Source organism: Lutra lutra, chromosome 3, assembly GCF_902655055.1.
Source record: "Lutra lutra chromosome 3, mLutLut1.2, whole genome shotgun sequence".
Classification (NCBI taxonomy): Eukaryota; Metazoa; Chordata; class Mammalia; order Carnivora; family Mustelidae; genus Lutra; species Lutra lutra.
Genome location: NC_062280.1, coordinates 116,848,549 through 116,875,947, shown reverse-complemented (window position 1 = coordinate 116,875,947; position 27,399 = coordinate 116,848,549). Strand labels below are relative to the sequence as shown.

The following is a 27,399-nucleotide window of genomic DNA, read 5'->3' as shown; positions in this document are numbered from 1 at the left end:
AATATTTTTAATGAAAAGTGTTTTCAGTACTAAATGAAGCAAACACTAAGTTAAAACTGTTGTGGTCCTTGGAAGTAATTTCAGTCACATATTGCAACAAGTCTGTCAATAGTTACAAGTGGGAAATACAAAAGCAATAGAAAGACAATGCTCTGGGGAGATATGATTTAAGAAAGTTAGATTTCTGTACTGGTATAGTGTATTTTCTTTTAAATAGAAAGTCACTACTTCAAATTAAATCTAAGTTTTGGGCAAAACAGTCTATGATATTTATTATTTATGTACTGAGATTTAGGTAGAACACAAAAGTAATTTGAGATTTTTTTTTTTATGGTAACAAATGTGAAATTACCCTAACAGTAGGATGACACACTCAGTAAGAAACACTCTGTATGTTTGCCAAGAGGTTCTGCACAGCGACTCACCTCAAGGGTTTTAAATAAGTCTATCTAATCAAGTGGGAAGTTTGCAAGGAGGAAGCAGTTGTAGCCTTTCCAGAAATACAATATGCTAAAAACATTTTAATACCTGTGAGTATTTTCAACCTCAATATTTTTACAATTCAATGTTACCTTGTTTTTACTTATTTTCTAAGTTAAATGCCTTCCATAATTCATTAGGAGTATTATAAATTTGTTCGAACAAAAGCCTAGGTGGTAAAAATATTTGACGTGTGCATTTAAATAAATATTGCTCCTAGGCTATGTAAAAGGTCTTTCCCATGTTCGTTTTCTTTCCCCTACATGAATGTTTATTTCCATGTTTCCATCTTCTTATGTGAAGCCCTCAGCACTTTTGTGTCCACTCAGAGTTCAAGGAAAAATTTTTCACATTGCCTATTGTGAAATGAGTAATTAATTGTCATATTTAAGGGAAATCAATAAGACAAAGCTGCTTGTAGGTTTGAGAAAACTTTGATCAATCAAATTAATAAACAGTATGTTATGTAGAAAAGAGAATGCTACAGCAAGGAGCCCTGGCTCTGATCCAAGTCAGCGACAGGCCTGGTGCAGGTTGGGCAGGTGACTGTGGGAGTCTTGGCCTCCTGAGGCATGCCCGTACCTGACTCGGGGCCAAAGCCCAAACCCAAGGAGGTGCTGGACCTGAGCCAACTGCTATTGGAGCTGCTCCTGCTGGTGCTGAACCATGTGGCCTGCACATGCTGCTGAGTTGCTACTGCAGAGTAGCTACTGCAGAGTAGCTACTGCCTAAGCTGAGGTGCCCTGGTGGGTGGCAGGCCCTGTGGCTGCTCATCCTGTCCCGGGACCATGGTGCCCTGCTGCTGCTTGCCCTCAGCTGCCTGTCACCCGCCCCCCCAACCCCCACCTGTGATGGCAGGCCCTGCTTCCTGGGCAGCTTCTGCCAGTGTAGCCCATTGGGATGTAACCTCATCCACAACCCCTGTGGCCAGGAAAGCCTTTGGAAATGGATGGTGCAGCATATGGGCCCGGCTGGGTGGTGGAGGTAACAGGTGAATGGTGCCACAGGCCCCCTCATAGACCTGTTTCATGTCTTCATTGGGCTGGTGTCACAAAAAACAGGTGTTGGATCTGGAGTAGGAGGTTGTGGCCACAGCTGCTAGATAGTGGCAAGACTGAGATTGGTGTCTCTGACTGGTGGGAAGCTCGATAGGACAGTGGCTGTATGTACCGACTCCTTGTCCAACTTCTAGATGCCAGCCAGACTGTGCTGGATACAGTCTCTGCTGTGCCCGTTCTCTTTGTTCTGCCTCATTGTGAGTGTACAGAAATGCAACTGACTTCTTCACATTGGTTATATTCTGAGACTTGCTGAATTGCTGTATATGTTTTAGCAATTTTGGGGAGGAGTCTTTTGGGTTTTCTACATAGAATAGCTTGTCAACTGCAAAGAGGAAGAAAATTGACTTCTTTTTTGCCACTTTGTGTGCATTTACTTATTTTTGTTCTCTGATTGCTTAGGGTAGGATTTCCAGCAGCATGTTTCACAATACTGGTGAGAGTGGACATCCCTGTTGTGTTACTGAAGTTAGGGGGAAAACTCTCACATTTATTCTAATGAGGATTATATTTGCTGTGGTCTTTCAGGATACTGAGGCATGTTCTTCTTTCCCTAAATGGCAGATTGGTTTTTATCAAGAAAAGGTACTGTAGTTAGTCAAATGCTTTCTCTGTATCTGTTAGGGGGTCATTTGGTTCTTATGTTGTATCACACTGGTTGATTTACAGATATGGAACCACCCCTGCATCCCAGGAACAAACCTCCCTTGGCTGTGTTGAATAATCCTTTGAATTTACTGTTGGATCCTATTAACTATTTTCTTGGGGAGCAGGTTTCCATCCATGTTCATCAGGGATATTAGTCTGGAATTCTACTTTATGGCAGGGTCAGTGTCTGGTTTGGGGATCAAGGTAATGCTGCCCTCCTAGAATGAGTTTGGAAATTTTCTTTCTGTTTCTATTTTTGGAACAGTTTCAGAAGTGTGGGTATTAATTCTTCTTTAAATATTTGCTAGAATTCCCCTGCGAAACCATTAGGGCCAAGACTGGTGTGTTGGGATGTTTTTTATTCCATTTCTTTACTGATTGTAGGTCTGTTTTGGTTTTTTGTTTCTTGCTCTTTCAGTTTTGGTAGTTTATAGATTTTTAAAAAGGCATCGATTTCTTAAAGATTGCCTAATTTCTTGGCATAATTAAATGCAATTAAGCACATAATATTGTCTTGTTTGTTCCATGTTGGTTGACAGCTCTCCTTTTTCATTTGTGATGTTATTTATTTGGTTCTTTCTCTTTTCTTTTTGAGAAGTCTGCCTAGCACTTGCTTCATTCATCTTACTCATTCTTTCAAAAAACCAGCTCTTCATTTCATTGATCTGTTCTCCTTTCTGTTTAATTTCTATATCATTCATTTGCATTCTAATCTTTATTATTTCTCTTCACCTGTGGGATTTAGGCTTTATTTGCTGTTCTTTCTTCAGACCCTTTACATTTAAGGTTAGGTTGTGTATTGGAGAATATAATTTGTTTCTTAAGAAAGGCTTTTATCGCCTTTACTTCCCACTTAGGACCGCCTTTGCTGCATCCCAAAGGCTCGGAATTGTTCTACGTTCATTTTCATTTGCTTCCATGTATTTTTAAATTCTTATTTAATTTCCTGATTCTCCATTCATTTTTCAGTAGGATGTTCTTTAACCCCCACGTACTTGTGGTCCTTCCACCTTCTTTCTTGTGATTAACTTCAAGATTCATAGTACCATGGTCTAAAAATATCCATGGGTATGCCCCCAGTTTTATTTTTGTTTTACAACATTTCCTTACTGATTCGGGGTCTCCTCTGATTCCATACATATTTTAGGATTATTTGCTCCAGCTCTTTGAAAAATACCGGTGGAATCCATCAGAATCCTAGAGGAGAACATAGGCAGTAACCTCTTTGATATCAGCCATGGCAACTTCTTTCAAGGTATGTCTCCAAAGACAAAGGAAACTAAAGTGAAGATGAACTTTTGGGAATTCATCAAGATAAAAAGCTTCTGTACAGCAAAGGAAACAGTCAACAAAACAAAGAGGCAACCCCCGGAATGGGAGAAGATATTTGCAAATGACAGTACAGACAATAGGTTGATATCCAGGATCTATAAAGAATTTCTGAAACTCAACACACACAAAACAGACAATCATGTCAAAAAATAGGCAGAAGATATGAACAGACACTTCTCCAATGAAGACATACAAATAGCTATCAGACACATGAACAAATGTTCATCATCACTAGCCATGAGTTTTCCTTGTTGATCTTCTGCTTAGATGATCTGTCCATTGCTGTGAGTGGGTTCTTAAAGTCCTCTTTTATGGCTGTATTCTAATCAAGGAGTTTCTTTAATTTTGTAATTCATTGGTGTGTATATTTGGTGGCTCCCAAGTTAGGGGCATAAGTATTTACAATCGTTAGATCTTTTCATTGGGTACATCCTTTTTATTATCGTAGAGTGTCCTTCTTCATCTCTTATAATAGCCTTCAGTTAAAATCTAGTGTGTCTAATATAGAAGGATGGCTCCCCCAGCATTCCTTACATGCCCATTAGCATAATAAATGATTCTCCATGCCTTTAATTTCAATCTGAACCTGTTGTTACCTTTGCAATGAGTCTCTCATAAGCAGTATATTGATGGGTCTTGTTTTTTCTTTTAATCCATGTTGATACCCTATATCTTTTGATTGGAGCATTGAGTCCATTTGCACTCAGAGTGATATTGAAAGATATGAATTCAGTGCCATTGTACTACCTCCAAAGTTGCTGTTTCTGTAGATTGTCTTTGTTTCCTTTCTGGATTTTTGTTACCTTTGGGCTCTCTCTACACTCAGAGGATCCCCAAAAATGTCTCTTTCAGGGTTGGTTTAGTGTTCACAATCTTTAAGTTTTGTTTTGGAAAACTCTTTATCTCTCCTTCTACTCTGAATGACAGGTTCCCTGGACTAAGTATTCTTGGCTGCATAGTTTACCCACTTAGCACATTGAATATATCATGCAGTCCTTTCTGACCTGCTAGATGTCTGTGGACAGGTGTGCTGCCAGCCTTATATATCTACCCTTACAGGGTTAAGGCTCTCTTGTCCTGAGCTGCTTTCAGGATTTTCTCTTTATCACTGCAGTTTGAAAGCTTGACTCTTATTTGTCAAGTTGTTGACATAGTTTTATTGATTCTGAGAGGAGTTCTCCGTACCTCCTGGAGTTGAGTACATGTTTTCTTCTACTAGGTGGGAAATTCCTCAGCTCCAACTTGTTGAAATAAGCTGCTCCCCTCTCTGTCCCTCTCATCATCTTCTGGTACCTCTATTATCTGGATAGTATTTCACTTTATGGAAGTCCTGAGTTCTCAAAATCTCCTTTCACGATCCAATAGTTTTCATTTTCTCTTTCTCAGCTTCCTTATTTTTCATTATTTTATCTTCTATATCACTGACTTCCTCTTCTGCCTCACTCACCGTCCTCATAGTCCTCATTTGGGACTGAATCTCTGTAATAGCATTCTTAACTTGGGTCTGTCTAGATTTTTGTTCTTTTATTTCTATCGTGAGGGACTCTCTAGTGTCTTCTATGCTTTTATTAGCCTGTCTAGTATCTTTTGAATCATTGTTTTAAATTCTAGTTCAGATATTTGACTTCTATCCATAGTGATTCAATCCCTAGTAGTGAGAACAACCTCCAGTTCTTTCTTTTGGGGTGAACTTCTCCATCTCATCACTGTTTCCAGAAAAGAAAAGAAGAAAGAAAAAGTAAAATAACAATGAGAGGAATAAAACTAAATAACATAAATTTAAAAAGGAATAAAAATTATTTAAAAATATGAAAAATAAGAAAAGAAACCTGAAAAATAAATAAAAGGCTAAAAAATAAAAATACAAAGAATGCTACTTAGTGTTTTCCCTTAAAGTTGAAGCTTTGCAGCCCTCTATGATCAGTAAACTTGACAGGAGGGAGTTGTTTGTGATGGTGTTCTGTGGGAGGGGTCTGTTGCACTGATTCTCATGTGTACTACAGCTGGTACAAATGCACCTATCCTGAGCAGAGGTAGACCTCCGTGTAATCGATGCTGGATTCCAGTATGTAGCCCTGAATTACTCCCTGAAGGCTTACAGCACCAATGGATGGGACGAATATGGCTTCACCTGCTCTCTACCCAGGAGCTGAAAATTTGCACCCCAACTCTTCAGTGAGCTCTCACAGAAAAGCATTCCATCAGACTTATCTCCTCGGTTTCTGTCAGAATTCTGTGTTCTCCAGGCCAGTGACAAAGCATTTTTATCTCAGGCACGTGACTGAGTTCCAACTCCAATTTCTGTGGATATCTGAGACACAGAGTCATGCTGTACCTCCTCAGGGTTGAAGGTCTTGCCATGCTTCTGGGTGTTTATTGTTTGTTTGTTTGTTTGTTTTGTGTTGTTTTGTTTGGTTTAGTTAGGTTTGGTGGACTCTTCCCAGGAATGTGGTCACCCAACTGTGCGGTGATTCAAAGTTTAGGGCTACATAGAGCAGAAAGCCAGCACCTAGCCTCACGGTTTTTAGCCAGCTTTCCCCAACTGATATCTGAGGACTCTGAAGCATTCAGGCCCCAACTGTTCTTGTGAACCCCAGGATCTTCATGCTGCCACACCTGGAATTCCACCCCACTTCACCACATGAACACCTTTAATCCAGGAACATCCCCCACAGTAGTAGACTCTTTTTTTTTTAAGATTTTATTTATTTATTTGACAGATAGAGATCACAAGTAGGCAGAGAGACAGGCAGAGAGAGAGGAGGAGGAAGCAGGTTCCCTGCTGAGCAGAGAGCCTGATGTAGGGCTAGATCCCAGGACCCTGGGATCATGACTGGAGCTGAAGGTAGAGGCTTAACCCACTGAGCCACCCAGGCGCCCCCACAGTAGTAGACTCTTAAAAGTTTCAGTTGTGTACTTCTTTGCTGATAAAACTTTGCAATAACCTCCTTAGCCCAGTTTCCTCTCTTCTGTTTTATCCACAGCTATATCACCCACACAACGTATTTCCAACCATGCCTCTCAAACTCTTAAGCTGCAGCATGCATCACAGTGGGAGCTGAATGTAGCTCTTGAAGTGGGTCAGGATCTTATTCTGGGGCTGTTGCTATAGCTCCATGAAGAGAAAGTATCCACATCATGATTGACTTTTCGTATCCTTCTAAGTAAAGGAAACTTTTCCCACCATGCAATATTGTCTGAGCCCATGAAGGTCTCTCCTGATGGCAGGTCATGGGCACAGGGATCTGAGCTTACTCATTAATCCCAGCCTACAATACAGTTGGTGGAGACTTGCTCTGTTTGGCTCTGCCTCTGCTTAGGAGAGGTGCGTTTTTACCAGCTGAAGTACACGTGAGAATCAGTGCAACAGACCCCTCCCAAGCTGTTCCATTCCATATAAGCCAACCCTTGTCCTCCTCACCTCAGCATCTCTAGTTCTCCACCCTCAGCAACTGCCCCCTTCTTGTGTTCTTTCCTCTCTAATAAATAAATAAAATCCTAAAAAAGTTAAATAAAATACTGAGCATAAAGATGATTTAGGCCTTCAAGACCTGAATGGAAACAAACTTCTGTGTGTATTTGTCATCATTCCCCTAGTGCTGTTGGCATCAGAGGTTCATGACAACCCAGGGAGTGAGAAGGCCCATGGTGGAGGGACTCTGGGTTCCTGAAAGACCATATGAAGGAGCTCCATCTCCAAACTGAAGGTCCACTCAGCACTGTCATGTGGGGAAATCTATGGTGATAGGCTACCAAAGTTTGGTAATTCAGCGTAACGTAATATACATACAACATGTTGAAATCAACAAGTAAACTTCAATAGTTATCAGCCTAGAACCTATGAAAAATGACCAAAGAAGCACCTGGCTTCCTCAGTTAGTAGGGCATGTGGTACTTGATCTCAGGGTCATAAGTTTGAGCCCAACATGGAACACAAAGTTTCCTTAGGAAAAATGAAAGAAAAGAAAAGAAAGGGAAAAAAAGAAAGAAAATGACTTACACATGACAAAAATCAAATAGGCTTTGGCAATAGAGCTGGCAGTGGTAGGCTGGATCCTCTAGCTTGTTTATTCGCCACTGGGCCCTGAGCACTCAGGATGATGCCAGTGTTTAACAGCCAACCCTTTTCTCCCTCTAGGAGCTCAGGGTCTAGAGGGGAAGATGGACAGACATGAACCAAAAAGGTGAATGAAAAGAGCATTTGCTCCATAATAAAAGAGCAAGGGACTACAACTGGATCCTGAGGTCCACCAGGTGAGGGGTGTGAGAAGGCTGTGCTGAGATGACACCGAGAATTCCCATGGTAGGAAAAGAAGGAGACAGCCCTGCACAAATCAGAGTATATTTAGCCTGGGAGAGGGCACTATGTTGCAGAAGATTGGGAACAGAATATGATATTCCTGGAGTGGAGGTTAGAAATGAAGCCAGGGTGATTGGAGGAAGCTGAAGAGAGGAGCATAGAGGAAGGGGAGGAGGGCAAAGGCCTGGGTCAGGAGGACAGTATCAGTACCCTGCTCCTAGTGCTGTGTGACCACATACTCCACATTCAGTGGCTTAACCAACAGACACTGCCTCACAGTCTCAGAGGATCAGGTATCCAGCAGTGCCCAGCTAGGGGTTCCTGCCAGAGCCTCTCAGTACTTTGGGGCTGTTGACAACACCAAGGTAGGACCTGCTTCACTAAGAATCTTAGCTCACTTAGCGGTGTTGGCAGGATTCAGTCCATCTCAAAGGCCTGAGTTCTGTCTGTTGTTGGCCCTCATTGGTAGGTAACATGCACATGTCTGGATCATGGTTCAACATAGGGGCTTGTACTCCTGTGTGAGGAACTGAGAGAGAACATGGGTCAGAGGCAGAACGGGGATGGGCAATGAGATCTTAAAACTAAATCTCAGAAGGGGCTTGTGGGTCATTTTGCCATGTTCTGTGGAATGGAAAGAATCACTATGTCCAGATCACACTCCAGGGGACAGGGTTACACAAAGATGTGTAAACAGATATGGGATTTCAGGGAACCACTGAGAGGAGAGAGTGAAGGCCTCTGCAGGCTTAGAGGATTGCCCAGACTAGTAAGAAGGCTGAACCAGGCATGAACCCAGCTCTTTGCGTGTCCTCAAAGTAGGGGCCCTGGATACACATAGCCATCCATGGAGGGCTCTGGAAAAAGTTGTGTTGAAAGAAGTGGCTACAGACATGGAGCTGATATAAGGGTGAGTGTGAGCACTGATATCCTAGACAGGAGGCATTCCAGCAAGTTCTTGTCTGAGGGGTAGCCCGGGTCATGGCAATGCACTGAGTGGACACCTATCCACATTACACCCATTGGAAAGGAGGTAATGGCTCTCAGTACAGGATATGCAGTCTCTAGAGGTAAGGGTGAATTCCGACCTTCAGAGCCCAAGGCTGCAATCCCTTCTTGCTTTTAAAATTAGAAAACATAAGAACTTGGGAGGCTATTACCCACCCCTCGGTAGGTGAGGCTGTCATCTTCTGGGACTCCAGAATTTGAGCAATGATGAACACATGTATACACACATGAGAGAGTGTGCATGCACACACACACACACACACACACACACACACACACACACCACAGTAGGGAATGCAGAGTAGGATCTGACCAATAGCAGACCCAGAGAAGGTAAGAAGAGGAAGAAAATGTGGTTGGAGCTATTTCTTACGTGTGACACCATTCCTCCAATACCACAGATATTATCCCACATATGCCTATGGACATCTGGAGGAAGTACATGATTGAATCATCTATATTGTACAACAAGAGCAGAATACCCCTGACAGGGATAATGGCTTATCCAGGGACACAAACAGGTAAGAATGGAGAGCTGTTCCTGAAGCTATGTGTGTTTCCAAGCTGGGGCCCTGGCTGCACCCAGACCTTCCTTAGGGGTCTGTGGAGAGGGGTGTGTTGGTGTCACTGGGTACAGATGTGGCCTTGCAGGCAAAATGGGGATGAGCAGATGACAATTCTGAGCACTGTTTGTTTAGGTGTCAATCTAGGAGTGGACTTGGGTAGGTGATCTCAGACAATGAGGTTACTTCCTTGACTGCAGACCCCAACAGAATTTGCAACCCCCGCAAACAGGCTCCCACATTCTAGTGTAGTGTAGCACCAGGGTAACTTGGCTAGAGACATCCAAACCTGAAAGATGTTCTCTTGCTGTTTGCCTATTTCCCGGGACTCTGGCTCCCAGAAACCCCAGGTGAATGATTTTTCACATGCTACAGACATTGGCTCAAACCTCACACCCAAAGCCTCAGGGCATTTGGCAGGAGGTTCCATAAGGAAATAGGGAACAGCCTATTCCAGGCCAAGCCATCCCTCTGAGCCATCCCAGGGCACCCTCGTCCTCTCCTCTTGAGTTCCTGGCAAAGAGGGATATGTGGGGGTTCCTGGCACTGGGATGGAGGGGGTTTCAAGATAGTGGTTCCTGGTGATTCCTTTATGTTCACACCAATATCATGGTGTGCAGGGTGGAAAGGATGCCTGAGGTGACACTTACCTCTCTCAGAGTTCATCCAAGGCCCTGAGGCTGTGTCTCATTTCTTTCCTTGGTGGATGTGTGTGTATACTGGGGTGCTGTGCATCTGGAATGGAGTGCCCTGGGTATGAGGACCAGCAAAGGCAGCCAGACAGGGCTCTGAGGCTGCCTGCCTGGTTGTTGGGCATTGTTGTTGCAGAGCTCCACACAGGAGGTCGGGCAGGAGCTGAATGATGAGATCCTCTGCTCTACCTCCTTGAAGGACAAAAGGTGCCCCACACTGCCAACAGAGTCCAGCACGCTGGCTCAGGGGGAGTGCAGGTGCTGGGGAGATCCATCCCCTAGGGTCCCAGTGAAGCAGAAAGGGACCCAGTCCCGGAAGCCAGCCTAGTACTGCTGTGGGCTCCCTCCTAGATTCCTGTGCCCACTTGAATCTGCATCTCCATCTCCTTTTCAATCTTGCCCTCATTGCCCTGTCCCTACCCTGGCCAGTTGTAGTCATTGTCCACATATTCGTAATAATATCAGAAAAGAGACTTTAAGCCTCGTCTCATGCCATTCATCTAGAATCCTTTTGCACTGTGCTATGTATTTACCTAACTTGTGCTCCCAGGTGTCCCCACTGGCCTGACAGTCCTCCCAAGTTCTGCAAGTCTTGCACGTGATCATGGTGAGTTGGGAGACTTTTAACCAAAGGACATGTTGCCAATGGTACTATGTCTCTCGCTCTGCCTTTTGGTTTTGAGGGAGCACATCCCTGGGGCCCCTCCAGGGTCAGGATCAGGGGCCTCATTGTGCTGCACAACATTCCAGAAGGCCAGTCATTTGTCACAGCCATTGAGCACTTCAATGATTCAGGACTTTGATGTGATTCTCTTCTGTTGCTAACACATAGTGCTGCACTAAACATCCTACATGCCCTAATATCCTGAGCTGTCTCATGCAAGAAAATGTCTCTGTGTTCTCATCTCAAGAATGGGATCTGTTATCAGAAACCAGAGGATAGATGTTGTTCATGCAGGGAGGTGCTATCAATACACATCTCACAGTCTGACCTGAGATACTATCAAGGTCAGACATCACTGACTTCAATTCTTTGCATGTCTGCCAGGAAAGGTATTTCTTTTTCCTTAAAGATCTATTCATTGATTGATTAACTGACTGATTTGAGAGAGGCAAGGGAGAGTGGGGAGAAGCAGAGGGAGAGACAGTATCCTCAACCTCGTAGGGCTGCCCTAAGTACACAGCCCTACGAGGAGCTCGATCTCGGGACATTGAGACCATGACCGGAGCCAAAACCATGATTCCTAGGATTAAGCCAAGGAACCACCCAGTCACCTTATTGCTTTTATGACTGTGGGCCCTCTTGTCCCACCTCTAGCCATAAATCACTAAGATCTTGGGGTTTCAGTGCATGCTTCAAACCCTAACCCTCCTGGTGGCTACAGAACTGACTCATGTCTCCTCTGTTTCACATCAGAGTAAATATGGATCGCTGATGAAGAGGAGTGAGACCTGTGTGCTATGGACAAACTGGGCCAGCCTGCTAGAAAAGCAAATACAACATTTGGTGCCAATTTCCTAAGAAGAGACCTCAGCTATGCCTACATGTTCCTGGGCACATATCGAGCCATTGCCACCACCCAAGAAGTGTTGGACTTCCTGTTTGCAAGGTGAGCACCCTGTCCCTTACTTCCCAGTTGGATTTGGCCACCACTTTCTGTGAGTCTTGGAAATGCCCCCAAATTTCCCAAACCTCAGTTTGCTCCTCTGACTGGGGCAGTGTTATTGTAGTGACTCAGTGAGGTCTTGTAGGGAAAGTACACTTGGGTGTCTGGGCCTGTAGAAAGGTCTGCTAGAGTGGCTGTGGTCATGCTCATTTATCATTGTCCTGCTCCTCATGATGAAGCCTCTGCCTCATCCTTCACTATCACTATGGTCTTGAGTTGGGCTGTTTTGCTATTTGAAGGAGAGATCCAAGACTGCATTTGGGGTCTGTGTCTGGGTGAAAGCAGAGCAGGGATCCCTAGGGTGAAGAGGCATCCCCAGATACCTGTGATGGACTGGTTGGGGCCCTTTCATTCATCAAGTATTCAGGAAGCCCCACTAGGTGCAGGTGCTTCTTTAGGACTTGACTGGTATCCCGGCACAGAGCAGACAGCAGCCCAGGTCTCCAGACTAGTCAGGAGTCAGACAGTGACACTGGACACAATGAGAGGTAGCATCCACAGGACATTTCATGTGATGTCCCCTGGCTTCCTCTAGATATGGGTGCATTTTCTCCAGCTATGATGAAGTCAGCAGAGCCCAGGAGCAGTGGAACCTATGAGTGAGCTTTGGCTGATGCAGGAGGACCTTCCCTCTCCACCAGAGCAGCAAGGGAACTATGAGTTGAAGGGACTCTTGGACCCTCATCACACACATCTGTGATTCCTCTTTAAGGGTGAAGGTCTGAGAGTTTTTTCTGGAAAAAGGAAGGTGCCCAAGGGGAGCTGTGGGTATGGGTACTGTGGGAGAGCAGAGGGGGATGGAGGACAGCTTTAGCCCCTAAGAGAGTCATTCCCCATCAACACACCCTCCCAGCCCTATCTCCACACCAATCCTGGGACCTAGAAGAGAGTCTGTGGAAACCACCACACTCCGCAATATGTTGGAACCTGGACACTGGGTGATCAGAGGGTGCTCAGGAGTCCCAGTGAGAGCATAGGGACCAGATATTCCAAACCCCATGGGAGATGAGTGTCAGTGGAAGGAGACCCACTCGTGGCACCTAGTGAAAGAGGCAGCACTTGGGCACAGGAGGTAAGGTTTGAAGTATTGGGAGAGTCCTGGGGAGTTCTGGCTTGAGACAGAGTCCCTTTGTTCCCTCCTTGGTTGGAACTTTGTAGAGCAGTGGAGTGTGCAGTGAGGGTAATTAAGAGGCCAGATACCACCCCTCCCAGGGCACATGCAGTTGAATTCAAACGGCAAGTGCACAAGGAGACAGACTACAGAGTGTGTCCAGATCCCCCATGAAGGACAGAAATAATCCCACCATTGATCAAGGACTCCCACTCATTGAGGTTTTGCCAGCCTGTTGTCTGTAGCCAGGCTTGTGTCAGGCAGGATTGCCAGATCACAGGTGGACAAGGAGTAGGACTGGTCTCTGACAGGAGCTGGATGCCCAGGACCTAGGTTTCCACAGGGTTGCCTGGGATATGTTTTGGGAGGGTGCCCTGTCCTCTGACTCCTCTTCCTAACTGTCTTTCCCAAGGGCCATCTCCTCCACCTTGAACACATGTCTAGAAAAATATTCTGAGCATTTTTCCAGGCCCCACAATTTCCCAGCCTGAATATGCTGCTAGCATACATGGGGCTCAATATGCCAGGCTCAGACCTGGAACACCGTGCCCAGCTTCTGTTCTCACAGCTGCAACACCTTGAGTCCATGGCGCCAGAAGCTGTGGGTGAGAAGGAATGGGGGTGACTGATGTGGGCCTGAGGAGGGGACAGAGTGGGCCACACTGAGCAAGCCTCCATAGAGTGCAGTTGGGTGGAGAGCAGTAAATAGCCTCAGATCCCTGTCCCCATGGTCTTTAGTCATGGAGACTTCACAGGGATTGGTTCCCAGATGCAGGCAACATTGAGTGGTGCGAAAAGTTTCCTTTATTTGGAAAGGGCATGGAAATTCAATCAGGCTGATGATACTTTCTCTTCATGGAGCTACAGCACCAGGCCCAGAGCAGCATCCTGAACCACATCAGGAACTCGCCCCAGCTCCCACTGTGGCACCCGCTGTATCTTCAGAGACAAAGCTGGCCCAAACCATCCCTACTGCTTGAGCTCACACGTTAAGAAGGGTGGTGACACCACCTGCCTTGTTGGGACCAGGGCAGGTGGTAATCAGGGCTCTAATTCACTCTCCTGAGATGGAAGAGCCACCAGCACCTTTGCCTGACCCGGAGGTCCAGAAGGGTCTAGCCCGTGCTATTGAGGTTCGTGAAGGGCTCAAGCCAGCACCTGTCTCAGTATTACAACTAGCCTCAGCCCCCAAGTAGCAGTTTGTGCTGGCTGGAAACCCTAGAATCATTCCCCCTCCTCTGTCTTTGCTCTCTTTGTAATTTTTGTGCTTTGTATATACCTGTATAGTGGCTTAATAGACTTTGTTCATTAAATAAAGTAGAATTTGAGTTTATATAAAATTTTACTCTGATCCTTTTCAATAGTATATGGAGGTGCCATTAAATACTTTAGGAGTGCTGCACAACCATTTACTTGAAGCACGTTTCCATCACAGAGAAACTGGGGCTACTTATCACTCACTGCTCATTCCCTCACCCCAGTCCCAGCAACCACTGCTTTTCTCTCTGTCTTTGGTACTTTACTCCATCTGGGATTTTCATGTGCCTAGAATCCTACAACATGGCCTTCTCTGTCTGGCTACAGAACATAAGAAAGATACAAAAATCTTTTTTCAGTGTTTTATTAAAATAACATTTTATTACAAGCGAATGTTTCTGAAACAACAATGATCATAGGAAGCCCCAAAATGAACTACATTCATTATCTGGAATTGTGTTCCCTTTCATAAGGATACCTTGAAAGGCAGAAACCGGGGAAATGTCTGGGTCCATGAGACACCTTTGAATTCTTTCTTTTTCCTGCATAGGCCACATTTAAACTGTTCTAGTGGGCATATTATAAAAATATTAAAATTACATCTTAAATCTTCCCATTTTTTAATAACAAGTCGGGTTAATGTAAATAGTTCTTTAGGCTTTGGCAGACTATAATTTATGTAGTAAAATAATGATTGAAATATGAAGAAAAGAAGACATGTTCCTTCTTCCATGAAATAACCCCCCATAATGGATGGTGTCCTGTTTCCAGGCTTTTCTCTGTGGATTTAGTGTGCGCTTACATGTAAGACGGTGTGGGAGGCAGGGAGAGTTTTATTGTTGGGCTCTTGTTTTACCTGATGTCCCCACAGTGGATAGGCATTGGACATTCTCAGTGACAGCACTCAAAGCCCCATATGTTGAACACCAGAGCCATTTCCAATTATTTGGCTCTCATCATTAATTTAATAAGTACATCTGTGCCACAAATCTCTGTACTTTATGATTCCTATAAGCACCATTTGGGGAATGCACTTTAACCACATTTTTGGAGGACAGGCTGCAGGCTTCTCTATCTATGCTCTCTTTATTAAGTGGAAGCCTTCCTGGGAAATGGAGGGACCTGGAGTCTATAGATGAGACCTGAAACCATGAGGAGGACAGGCCAGCAGTGAGTCCATTGGTAGTGGGAGTGACCATAGAGCCAGAAAGGGCTTTCCCACACACCCCTTCATATGTCCTCCCCCACAAACATCCCTGCCCTGTGTCCTGGAACACACATCACCCAGGCCCTGTCCGGTGATACGCTCCAGCCACTCCAGCCCCTAGTGCTCCATAACTCAGATTCTATCTTGAGCAACCACACCCTGCTCCAGGCCAGCAGAGGAGTGCAGACCAGGCCACTCCTATCAGGTTGCTCCCTGTCTATCCTGGCTGGACCACATCCTCTCAGAGAAGAACCTCTAAGGACAGCGCAGGTCAGTAAGTTACAGACTTGTGTTCATCCAGATGTAGTTGTAGTGGCAACAGCAAAAACCACTTGAAACCGTGTGAACAAGAGAGGCCCTTACAAAGCACTTTGGCTGCTCATGGAAGCTGCAGGATGGAGAGAGCCTCTACCAAGGGTTTTGGCACTGGATATAGTTTGTCCACAATTTTCAGGCTCCTCTAGCCATGACCCCATACCCCTGCCTGCCCCAACCTTGGTATCCCTCAAATTCACCTTGTGTGAGAGAGGAGGCTGTGCTTCCAGCTCAAGACACCATGTGAAAAGAAAGGGGAGATCCCTGTCCTCCCACAATGTTGGGTAAGGGGTATCCACTTGATCTGAAGCAGCTGGAGAAGCCATGGTAGTAATCCCTGTCTTCTCTGCCACAAGATGGAGCTAACCAGGCACAGAAAGTACACCTTCAGAGAGAGGACATCCGGGGCTCTCCCTGCAGGAAGAGAGAGAAACACCAGTGAATGGGGACTCAAGTGAGAAAAGAGAGCTCTGAGCACTAGGGGAAGGGCCGCCATGGGCTGGGTCACTGTCATATAGGTCAGGGGCACAGGCTTTGTGTAGTTTTGTAAGGAGAGTCAGGCTTCATCCTACCAACAGATCTATCAAAAACCAAATTCACCTCCAGAAAATACTTTCAACTCTGACCATCAGAAGGTTCTCATATCCTGGCAGGCAAGGAAGCCTAAGATGCTATGTACCAATGATTATACGATAGGGTGAGACAAGAGACAGGCATGATGGAAGGGCAGCTCATTTGCCTGCCTTGGAGTGAAAGAGCCCCTTCGCAAGGCACCCCAACATTTGTTCCAAAAACAGATGACAATTTAGGAAGCTCCAGATTGACAGTCTCCACACTGAGTATTGTCCATATCCAGGACACAAGCTCTGGGTGAGATCCTGACCCAGGGCTGGCCTGGGTCTGATGGATGAGGACCATTGTCATGGGATCCCAGGTGAGGGACAGGTCATCCATACTGGAGGGGATGAAGACTTTCTGGAAAGACAATTGAGTCAGGTGGAGCCAGGCTTGCCAGGTAAAAGGGACAGAATAAGGCAAAGGCCCAGAGCCCATGGCAGCAGTGGGCTCACAGAGGGCTAATCTAAGCAGGTAGAGCTGGGGATGACTGAGTGTCTTTTGAGAACATGAATCATGTCAGTCAATCTCTATAACAATTCCTTGAGGAAGGTAGAAATGCTGTCTCTGTTTGACGAATAAGGAAAGCAAGGCTTTAAGAAATGGCCCCTTTCCATATTCCAAAATGAGGCAGAGGCAGGATTTGAACCCAGGACTTTCCTGCCCTTGTTGGCCCCACCTAACAAGAAGGCTGCATTCCAGATGCTTCAGAAGGGATTCTCAACTCTGTGGTTACATGAACCTTTGAGAACCCTCCTCCTGCAGGACAAAGGCTGCCTGGAACTGGGAGAGTCCTCAGTGCCAAGGGCTGCCATCATCAGACAACAGACCCACGCCAAGCCCCAGTTCGAGGTGACACCACTGCCCCCTGAGTTCAGTGAGGTCTCCAGGCCTGGGGATTTGTATATGGATCTTTGCACACCTCTGAGTTCCAGGTTGGGGTCGTGTGAATGGAGCACAGAGTCCAATGGCAGAGAGATAGCCATTCTAGCGCCTACTCAGCCTCTTTGAAGCTGGGTGACCCCGGGAGGGGCTTTGAAGCTACAGATCCCATCTGTAAATTAGAGAATGTAATGGGTACAGCTAAGTAGAAGGTAGCAAGAAATGACTCCTACAGTTCCTACCTGGTGCCTGGGAGCACATGGGGAGCCTGGAGGAAAGGCAGTTGTGTTGGTGACAAATTTACCCATGTATCTGTTCTTCCACTTGTTGATTCTTTAAGAAACAGATGCTAAATCTAAGGTCAGGAAGATTTCTTCTTAGGCTTTCTTCTCTGAGGTTTATAGTTTTAGCTCTTAAATTTAGGTCTGTGTCCCAGTTGGGGTTCATTTTCTGTTTCATCTGAGGGAACAGTCCACCTTCATTCAGTCACTTATAATTTTATGTATCTGCATGTGAAAGAAGGGACACAGTTTAGTCACTGTAGTACCTTACACTGTCACTTGTAGGGAATTGTCAATAGGTCCAAAAGAATCTTTACAATAAATAATCCTTGAAGCAATTCCCTAAGATCGTGAAGGAAGTTCAAAAAGAAGTTAAGTTGTGTTTCTGGAGAGGTGGAGCAGTATCCTTGTTAAGAGCACACACCACTCTCGGGAGGCCACAGGAGATATTGCAGGAGAATAGTGCTGCAGGGCTCCCTGATCTGTCTGCAAAACAAGCCATATTCAACCTTGGACATCTTCAAGGATTCCCAGAGACATCAAAGACATCAAATTTTGTAAAATTCAATCTTTTGGAGGATGTCTTCTAGGAAAGCTATGAAAAAATAGGCTTCTTCCCAAGTGCACTATTTTGAGAAGTATTTCTGAGCAGCTGAGTCAGGTCCTGGGTTGAAGGACAGAAAGTAGTGAAAATGGTGGATGTCTCCCAAGAAGCACAACTTGGTACAGTGGGAAAGTGTGGGGAATAACTGGTCTAAACCACAGCTCTGTATATCCAGTTGAAAGAAAACAGTAAATGAAAACAAGTCATATTTATGTATTCCTTTGCTTACATTAACCACAAAACATTTTAGAAAATTTGAAAATGATATCTCAGCATACCTGTATCCTTTTTTCCCAAGTTAGATGACATGAACCTATATTCCCACCTTACTTTTTAGGTATTAGGAGAACATGATATGATATATTGAACCCTTAATGACTCTCCAAAAATCCTGTTAGAACTAACAGATTAATTAAGTCAAGCTTAAGGACACAGATTCAATACACTAAAATGAGATTCATCTCTATACACAAATAACAAGCTATCCTTGAGAGAAATTAAGAAAATAATTTTTAATTGATAATCACTCAAAAAGAATAAAATATCTAGGAATTATTTCCACCCAGAGGTGAACGACCTGTATACTGAAAACTTAAATTATTAATGAAAGAATTTGAAGATGACAGAATGAAGTCCGAAGACATCCTATGCTAATGGATCCCAAGAATATATGTAATCGAAAGGTCCACACTGCATAAAGCAATCAAAACATTCAGTGCAAACCCCATGAACATTCAATGGTGTTTTCAGAAATAAAACCGATAATCCTGCAAAGTGAATAATACCACAGAAGGCCCTGAATAGCCAAAGCCATCTGCAGAAAGAACAAAACCAGAAGCATCATACTTTTTGAATTTGAACTGAATTAAAAAGCTAGAGAAATCAAAATTGTATGGTATTAACACACAGATGAATGGAACAGAGTGGAAAGGCAGGAAGAAACCCACATATATGTAGTCAATTAATTTGCAACCAAAGCTCCAAGAATATAAAATACAGAAGCAATAGTCTCCATAGTAAGTTGTGGAAACACTGGGCAACCTCAAGTAAAGAAATGCGACTGTATGTCTATTCAACCCCATCCACAACAGCAAAGCCAAATTGGGCAAAGACTTCAACAAAATAGCTATACCCATGAAATACCTAGATGAAAATTAGGCAGAATGTTATTTATTAACACCACAACCATTTTTTTTAACAAGCTCCATGACCAAAATTTGAACTCAAGATTCTGAGATAAAAAATCAGATGCTGTGCTAACTGAGCCAGCCAAGAATCTATTAAAACTATGGAGCACATATAGATCTATTTCTTTATCCCCCATTAACAAAATTTTTTTGGAAGAATGTTTCTTGAGACCCTTCTTGACACTGATTTTTGGATTTGACATCAGAAGCAAAGGCTACAATGAAAAATAAACAACTGGGACTACATCAAACTAAAAGCCTTCTTCAGAGCAAAGGAAATTTCCAATCGTCAACACATGGAAAAGACAACATACTGAGGAGGAGAAAATAATTGCACATTACCTAACTGATAAAGATTTCATATCCAAAATATTGAAGAACTCATACAACTTAACAAAAAAACAGATAGCAGTTACAAAAACAGCAGAGTTCAGAATATATATTTCTCCAAAGAAAATGCACAGAGGGCCAAAAATACATAAAGAGATGTTTGCCACCACTTATCACCAGAAAATGCAAATCATAGCCCAAAGAGATGCCACCTGACACCTGTCAGAATGGCTAGTATCCAAAGACCAGAAATAACAAGGGTTGGGCAAAATGTGAAGTAAAAGGAACTGTGCTCTGTTGGCAGGACTGTAAATGGGTGCAGCTACTATGGAGAACAGTGTCATGTTTTCTCAAAAAATTCAACATAGAGGCACCTGGCTTGCTCAGTCAGAAGAGTGAGTAACTTTTGATCCAGGGTCATGAGGTTGAGCCCACGCTGGGGGTAGAGAGTATGTAAAAAAAAAAAAAAAAGAAAGAAAAAAAAAAAGAAATTGGAAATAGAACAACCATTTCTTCCAACAATTCCCCTCTTATGTATTAGAATGAATCCAAGTTTTCTCTCTCTTAGATGAAGGTGTAGAGTTAGATGTGCTCCACTGTTTCATTCCAGCACTCTGCTCCTTTGAAGTAGACTGTGAAGGGCCCTGGCCACCAGGCTAAGGTTTAAAATCTCAGGTCAACTGCCCTCCAGCACTCTACTCAAGCCCTGAGATGTTAGCTCTCAGTCCATTCCCATTGTACCCACAGTTCTGTCTTTCTCCAATCTCTCAAGGCACAGCCCACCACCCTCTGGGATCTTGACATAGCTTGTTGTTTGGCTGACCCAAGACCTGTTGGGTCAGCACTGAGCCCAAAGCCATCTCCTGAACATCCTCCTACAAACATACCTGAGTCACAGAAACTTAACTAATTAGCAGAATGCTCAGAAGGGTCTCACAACCACAGGCCCCCAACCTGTATACTTGCTCATCAGGGAGCATCCCCCAGCCATTGCAGGCCAACTGCATCCAATATGCCATTAGGTGTTCTGTGCAAATTCCTTCCACTCTTGTCCCTCAACCTGCCTAGACTCTCACCAAGTGGTGAGAACAGGTTAAGTCACATGCACATGATCACCAACATCTTACTGGCTATAAGCCCTCTGCTACTCATGCAGATGTTTCCTTCCCAGCTCAGCAGTATCTGGAAGTGGACCCTCCCCCCCAAAAAAAGACACTCACTCCCTGTAAGTAGACTCAGTTATGGGGATCCATGCCCAGCTTGCTGGGCCCTGAGGTAGGAGTCAGCACTTAGTTCAGATGTGGAGCACTAGCCACCTGCTGCCCCTGGAACAGCCACTTTCTTCAACTCTGTATTGGATTTCTCTCCAATAGAGACTTCTATTTTGTCTGTCAATAGCTATGTTTCTGTGTGAAGCATGGAGTGGTGTGAATACTTGTTCCTCCATGAAGTATCAGGAACCCCTGACTCATAGATACAAATTCATTTCCTGTCCACTCTGCAGATCTGCCAAAGCATAGCTCCACCTCAGCCTATTTCCCTATTACCCACAGCAAGCTTCAATGCTCTGTTTTCTTATCCAGGTCCGATGTCCTTTTTCAGATCTGACCCTGAGGCTTACCATGGTCAATTAACTTGTCTGAGGTCATGTGGGTAGTAAATAGTAGAACACAAATTCCAACCCAGATCTCTTCAAGGAGCTCAGAGGCCTTCCCTCTAATGCAGGCCTTTCTCAGGCACCTCAAGGCCCTGTGTGATTCCCTTTCTCAGGCTACCTGTGAGAAGTATAATGAGAGGTTTGGGCTGACTCTCCCAAATGTAGCCCTGGTCATTGGCAAGGAAAGATCCTAAGTAGAAAGATGGATGTCAGGGTGCAGAGCAGGTCTGCAGGGCCAGTGAGACTGCAGCTGGGAGACAGGCTGAGAGTGCCACTGCAGTGGATTTCACCAGACCTGCCATCAGTAGCTCCCCATGGGCTGCTGGATCACATCCCCAGACAAGTGATGGTGAGCAGAGCCGTGAGAAGAAAATGTAGAGTCATTGAGGAAACCTGTTCCTATTTTAGTATATGTGCTGCTGAAGTGAGCACGGTCATTGAGGAAATCTGTCAGAACTAAAGGCAATCCTGAAGTGGCCTGTAGTTGGGAGAAGAGGGTAGGGCGACAAGAGGATGGGCTTGAAGAAGTCTTGTCAACTCTTCTGCTCTTTTCCAATCCCATACTCTGTGACAAATGCTGCCTAATATATTTCAGGTGCCAGTATGCTGCAGGGTGGCCATGTCAACTAGTGTGTAGGTCCAGATGGGCACCTTTAGTACATGCCCCCTGTGCCGCCTCTTCTACCCCCTCCCCCTTGCAAGGTGAGTACTACCTGAAGATGCTTGGTCTTTCCTCTGTAATTTCTTCCTAGGGCTTTAAAGTTGACTCCTTTTTCATAGGAGATGCGTAGCAGGTGGCAGTATGGAGGAGAGGTTAAGAGTGTCTTTGTGGTGCCTGGGGCCCTCTGCTCTGGGCTCAACCTCCCTTCTCTCTGAATTCATCAGGACTTCTTTCCTTCTCCAGTGCACAGTGCCAGTGACAGAGTAGCTGCTAACCCATGGAGAATATAAACACACATGCAAGGATTACTATACACCTGTGAAGTATGATGGCCACATAAGAAATGCAACAGAATGAACGTTACATATCATTTGAAATAGAATTATTGGGAGAGACAGACTCCAGAAAATTAATAAACACAATAAATCTGTCCTTCTGGATATAGGAAAATATCACTAGCAATAAGACCCAAGAAAACCAGAGCAAAGAGTCAAGTCAAGGGAGTTGAGGGAAATTGGAAGGGGAGGTGAACCATGAGAGACTATGGACTCTGAAAAACAATCTGAGGGTTTTGAAGGGGCAGGGGGTGGGAGGTTGGGGGAGCCAGGTGGTGGGTATTCAGGAGGGCACGTATTGCATGGAGCACTGGGTGTGGAGAAAAAACAATGAATTCTGTTACACTGAAAAGAAATAAAAAAATACTGCATATGAAAAATAGAATGGTTGAATTAGATTGCACAATAGATTGGGTAAATAATAGGGTAAACAGATCAAAGAGGTGTGCAATTGGTACTTTCTGTGGACATAACAGAAGTATGGACTTTGGAGCAGGCAAACTTATAGTAGGATCACTTGTGCAATTTCCTTACCAGAGAATTAAAGACCGAGATATGGTTGGGGTATATGGAGAAGTGGAAGCTGGGGCAGGATCCTGGCATAAACAGCAACAACAGAGCTTTTGTCATGCCCCCATGCCCTTTTTACCCCCTTCCTCACTGTCCCCACCACCCCCACCACTGCTAGCCCTAATGGACAGGGGAGGGATAATGAGAAGTAGAGGCTAGCAGCAGAGGGATACAACTGGCTGAGGAAGCCTCACATATAGGGTTTTCATGGAAATAAACAATGAGACCACTGTAGTCCCCTCCTCAGTTCTTCAGGTATGGCTCCCCACTGGCTGAGCCCACACAGCCAGAGAGCAATGCAGCCTATCAGGCCTTTCTATTTCCCACTTCCCCATCACAGAAGGAGTGGATGGGTGGAGAGTGTTCCTGGAGGGACAGACAGGAGGTAAGTGCTATGGGGGCGGTGTTGAGATTACTAGATTCCACTCTGATGCTTAAAGAAAAAGAAATTAAAGGCATTCATTAAAATAAGCTTCATAGGGACACCTGGCTGACTTATTCAGTGGAGTATACAACTCTTTACCCTGGGGTTGTGAGCTGGAGAAACACATTAGGTGTAGAGATTAAGAAAAAAAAATCTTATATAGAAGGGGCAAACCTAAAAGCCAACTCTCAGTTATAGAGAACAAACAAAATTATAGAGAATAAGCTCACCATTATAGATGGTGACCAGAGGAGAGGTGGGTCATGGGATGATGGGGATTAAAGAGGGCATTTGTTTGATGATCACAGGGTGCTGTATTGAAGTGTTGAATATATTGTATACCTGAAACTAATATTAGGCTGCATTTTCAGTTACCAGAATTTCAATAAACTCACACAAGACAAAAAAAAAAAAGTCAACATAAAGGTATCAAGGAAGAAGAAAGAGAGCAGGGATCTAGAAGGCCAAATTCTGTGAGAAACCCTGCACTTGAAGTAAAATCAGAATGTCTGATTCCCAAAATTGTTTTTGCTGCAAGGATATTCTTAGAGCTCATAACTGGGCTTCAACAGACATTGCAAAGGCCACAGAAAGGTGGCTGTATTAGTGAGGGTTCTCCAGAGAACCAACTGGATGTCTGCATGGAAATATATGGGATCTATATCTATGCCTACATCTATATATCTATCTATCTATATCTATATCTATATCTATATCTATATCTATATCTATATCTATCTATAGAGAGAAAGAGTTTTATTTTAAGGAATTGGCTCATGATTATGGAGAGTAGCAATCCAAAATCTACAGGGTGGGCTGGTAGGCTCAGACCCTGGAACAGCTAATATTGCAATTCAAGGCTATGTTAATCAAATTTTTCATTTTCTGTTTTTTATGGTGTCTAGACATTTTACTGGAGGTAAGGAGAGGGTAAGGAGGCAAGAAGAAGCTGCTCTAGTCATGGAGATAATAATCAGCTGGTAACATACCTTTATATACAAACCAACCAGTACCAAGGCCATACCCTCAACACTTCCTTTATCTCACTCTCACACACCACAAATAGTCCTTTCACTCTAAATCACTGCAAAGATAGGTGTCTGTGGACTCAGAGAAACAATCTGAGGGTTTTGAAGGGGCGGGGGTGGGAGGTTGGGGGAACCAGGTGGTGGGTATTAGAGAGGGCACAGATTTCATGGAGCACTGGGTGTGGGTGTGGTGCAAAAACAATGAATACTGTTATGCTGAAAAGAAATTAAAAAAAAAAAAAAAGATAGGTGTCAGACAACTGAAAACCACCCTTATAGCCTAGAGTTGGTTGCCATCATTCAAACTGGCCAGTCCTAGACTGTTTCCCCTGCTCTGCCTTGCTTTGGGCTATGCTTTCACTTGACTCCTACTTCTGTCCCCTGATCAAGTTGGTGTTTCATCACCTGTGTGAAGTGGCACGCCCCCTCTTCTGGGGAAATGCTAATAACAAAAGTACCTCAATGCCATTTGTGTCTTTGTGTCATCACACAGTCACCTCCATAAGTTAAAATGTCACAGGCATTTTTTTAAAGATTTTATTTATTTATTTGACGGAGAGAGAAATCACAAGTAGGCGGAGAGGCAGGCAGAGAGAGGGGGAAGCAGGCTCCCTGACGAGCAGAGAGCCCGATGTAGGGACCCTGAGTTCATGACCTGAGCTGAAGGCAGAGTCTTAACCCACTGAGCAAGCTAGACGCCCGCCCCCAAATCCCACAGGTATTTTAACTAATAACAAATGTTATTAGTCTGGAGACCTAAGAAGAGAAAATATTGCAGTTCAAGTTTGGAGTGGTCTGCTGGCATAATAACCTTCTTCCTCTGGGACACTTAGTCTTTTGTTCTAGTTAGGCCTTTGACTGAGGAGGCGAGGCCCACTCACATTAGGGAAACGACGTATGCTTTACTCAAAATCCACTGTTTTAAGTATTAATCACATCCAAACAACACTCTCTCACAGAAATACCTGGAATAATGCTGGACAAAATATCTGGACACTGTGAGGCAAACCAAGTCGATATATAAAATTAACTATCAGAAGAATTTTATGGGAAATCTGCACATATTACTTTAGGACCCCAAGGAGCCTGACAAGGTAAGACACACTGTTCTCCTCAAACTCAGGAGCCTGCAGGGAAGGAGTGGAAAGGAGAAAGTGAAGGAACAGGTCGATGCAGTTTGACTAGCTACAGGTCTGTCAACCAACAACAAGTTATGAATGTCGTTGGAGGTGTTTTGTGACTAGTAGGGCTCCAGCCTCCTGGCAGACATAAATACTGAGCTGCTCTAAAGGAGGGTACAGTCATTCTTGATATAAGGAAATCATTGTAGTAGTTTTGCTAAGAATAAAAACCAGCATATGGTCCAACAGAACCAACCATGAAAGGAAATAAAGCTCATGAAATAAGAAGTAGAAGATATAAGAGAGAGCAGAAATGGACAAGAATTTCAGATATAATCAGGGTCATAGAAAAGCCACAACCTTCTATTAATCTGTAAGTGTTAAGCATGAGTCTTTAGAGAATAAGCATATGTCTTCAACAGCTTCTAGTTATGGTGCCATTAGACTTGCCCAATTCAAGGCTGCCAAAACCAATATGTAAAAAAATTCAGTACAAGGTTACCAAAACCCAATCTGTAAAAAAAATGCAGTACTTGCAAAGCTCAATAAAGTGAAGTACAATAAAATGAGGTATGCCTATATGCCACTTCCTAAATGTAGTCTGCACATAGTATCCTCCTTCCAAAGAGTACACGATAGAAGGTGGGGTGGTAGAAGTGTGTATAGAAGGCGATAGAAGGTGTAAACTTAAAGAAATCTTACAAACAGTACCTCAGCCAAGTCCTCAAGGTTAAAATTGATAGACATATCATGCTGATAGTATGTATCCTTAGTATGACATGATGAAAATAGAACTTCACCTGAGTGGTCTTCATTCCCAAAACCCAATTCCTCAGAGAAAAGTCAGATAAATCACAGTAGAGTGGCATTTTACAAAATTCCTGACCAGTATTCCTCAAAACTGTCAAGGCCACGATCTGAGAATTTTGAAGGGGTGGGGGGTGGGAGGTTGGGGGCACCAGGTGGTGGGTATTGTAGAGGGCACGGATTGCATGGAGCACTGGGTGTGGTGCAAAAATAATGAATACTGTTATGCTGAAAAAATAAAAAAATTAAAAATTAAAAAAAAAAAAAACTGTCAAGGCCATCAAAAGGAAAGTCTAAGAAACCGCCACAGAAAGAGACACTTAAGCAGACAACTTAATGTACATAATGTGGTGCCTGAATGACATCCCAGAATAGAAAAAAGACATGAAGGGAAAACTGAAGAAATCCAAATCAAGTAGGTACTTCGGTTAATAATATATCAACCTTGGTTCATAATTGTGACACATATGCCATAATAATAATAATGTTAGAATTTAATATCAGAGGAACTGAGATTGTTAGAATTTAACATCAGAGAAATCTTTGTAATTTTTTCAGAAACCCAAAACTATTCTAAACCTTGAAATATATTTATAAAGTTGTTAACCTGATATGAAAATTTAAATGGAAATGAACCCAGAAGAGCCAAAACAATTTGAAAAGGCAGAACAAAATTGAAGGACTTAACCTCCTTGAATTCAAAACTTACTTTAAATCTACATTAGTTAAACCAGGTAGTATTGACATAAAGACAGACATAGAGATCAATGGCACAGAGCTGATTTTTTGTAAAGTTGGGAATGCATTATAGGAGAGTCTTTTCAGCAGTTAGTGCTAGAAAAGTTGGATATCAATTTATCAATATGCAAAAACAAAGAAAAAACAACACCATACGAACATATAAAATAAATTACCTTGAAATGGACCATAGATCTAAATTTAAGAGGTAAAGCTATACAAGTATTGTAAGAATATATTAGAGGTAATTTTTATAATCTTAGATTAGGGACAGAGATGGGTATAGGGAAGTTCAGGACTAAGAGATCTTTTGTGTTTCATATTTCCTTGTTAATCGGAAATAGAAACACTCCACTAACCACTGGTCCTATTCAGAATATGTTACGAGAGATCCAGCATGAGTACCAGCAGATTGGATTGGATGCTAATCTTTGATCCTAGCAGAATATCATTCTAGCCACCATCTCAAACAATAGCTCATATGTCTATTCCGGTGTTCATAATTCTGGAACGAGTATAAA

The 27,399-nt window shown here is 43.7% G+C and overlaps 1 pseudogene; it reads left to right on the top strand.

Annotated features, from left to right (window-relative positions):
- The first annotated feature begins 1,052 nt into the window (after positions 1-1,052).
- LOC125095605 (F-box only protein 27-like) lies at positions 1,053-27,313 on the top strand (annotated as a pseudogene).
- Positions 27,314-27,399: the final 86 nt, after the last annotated feature.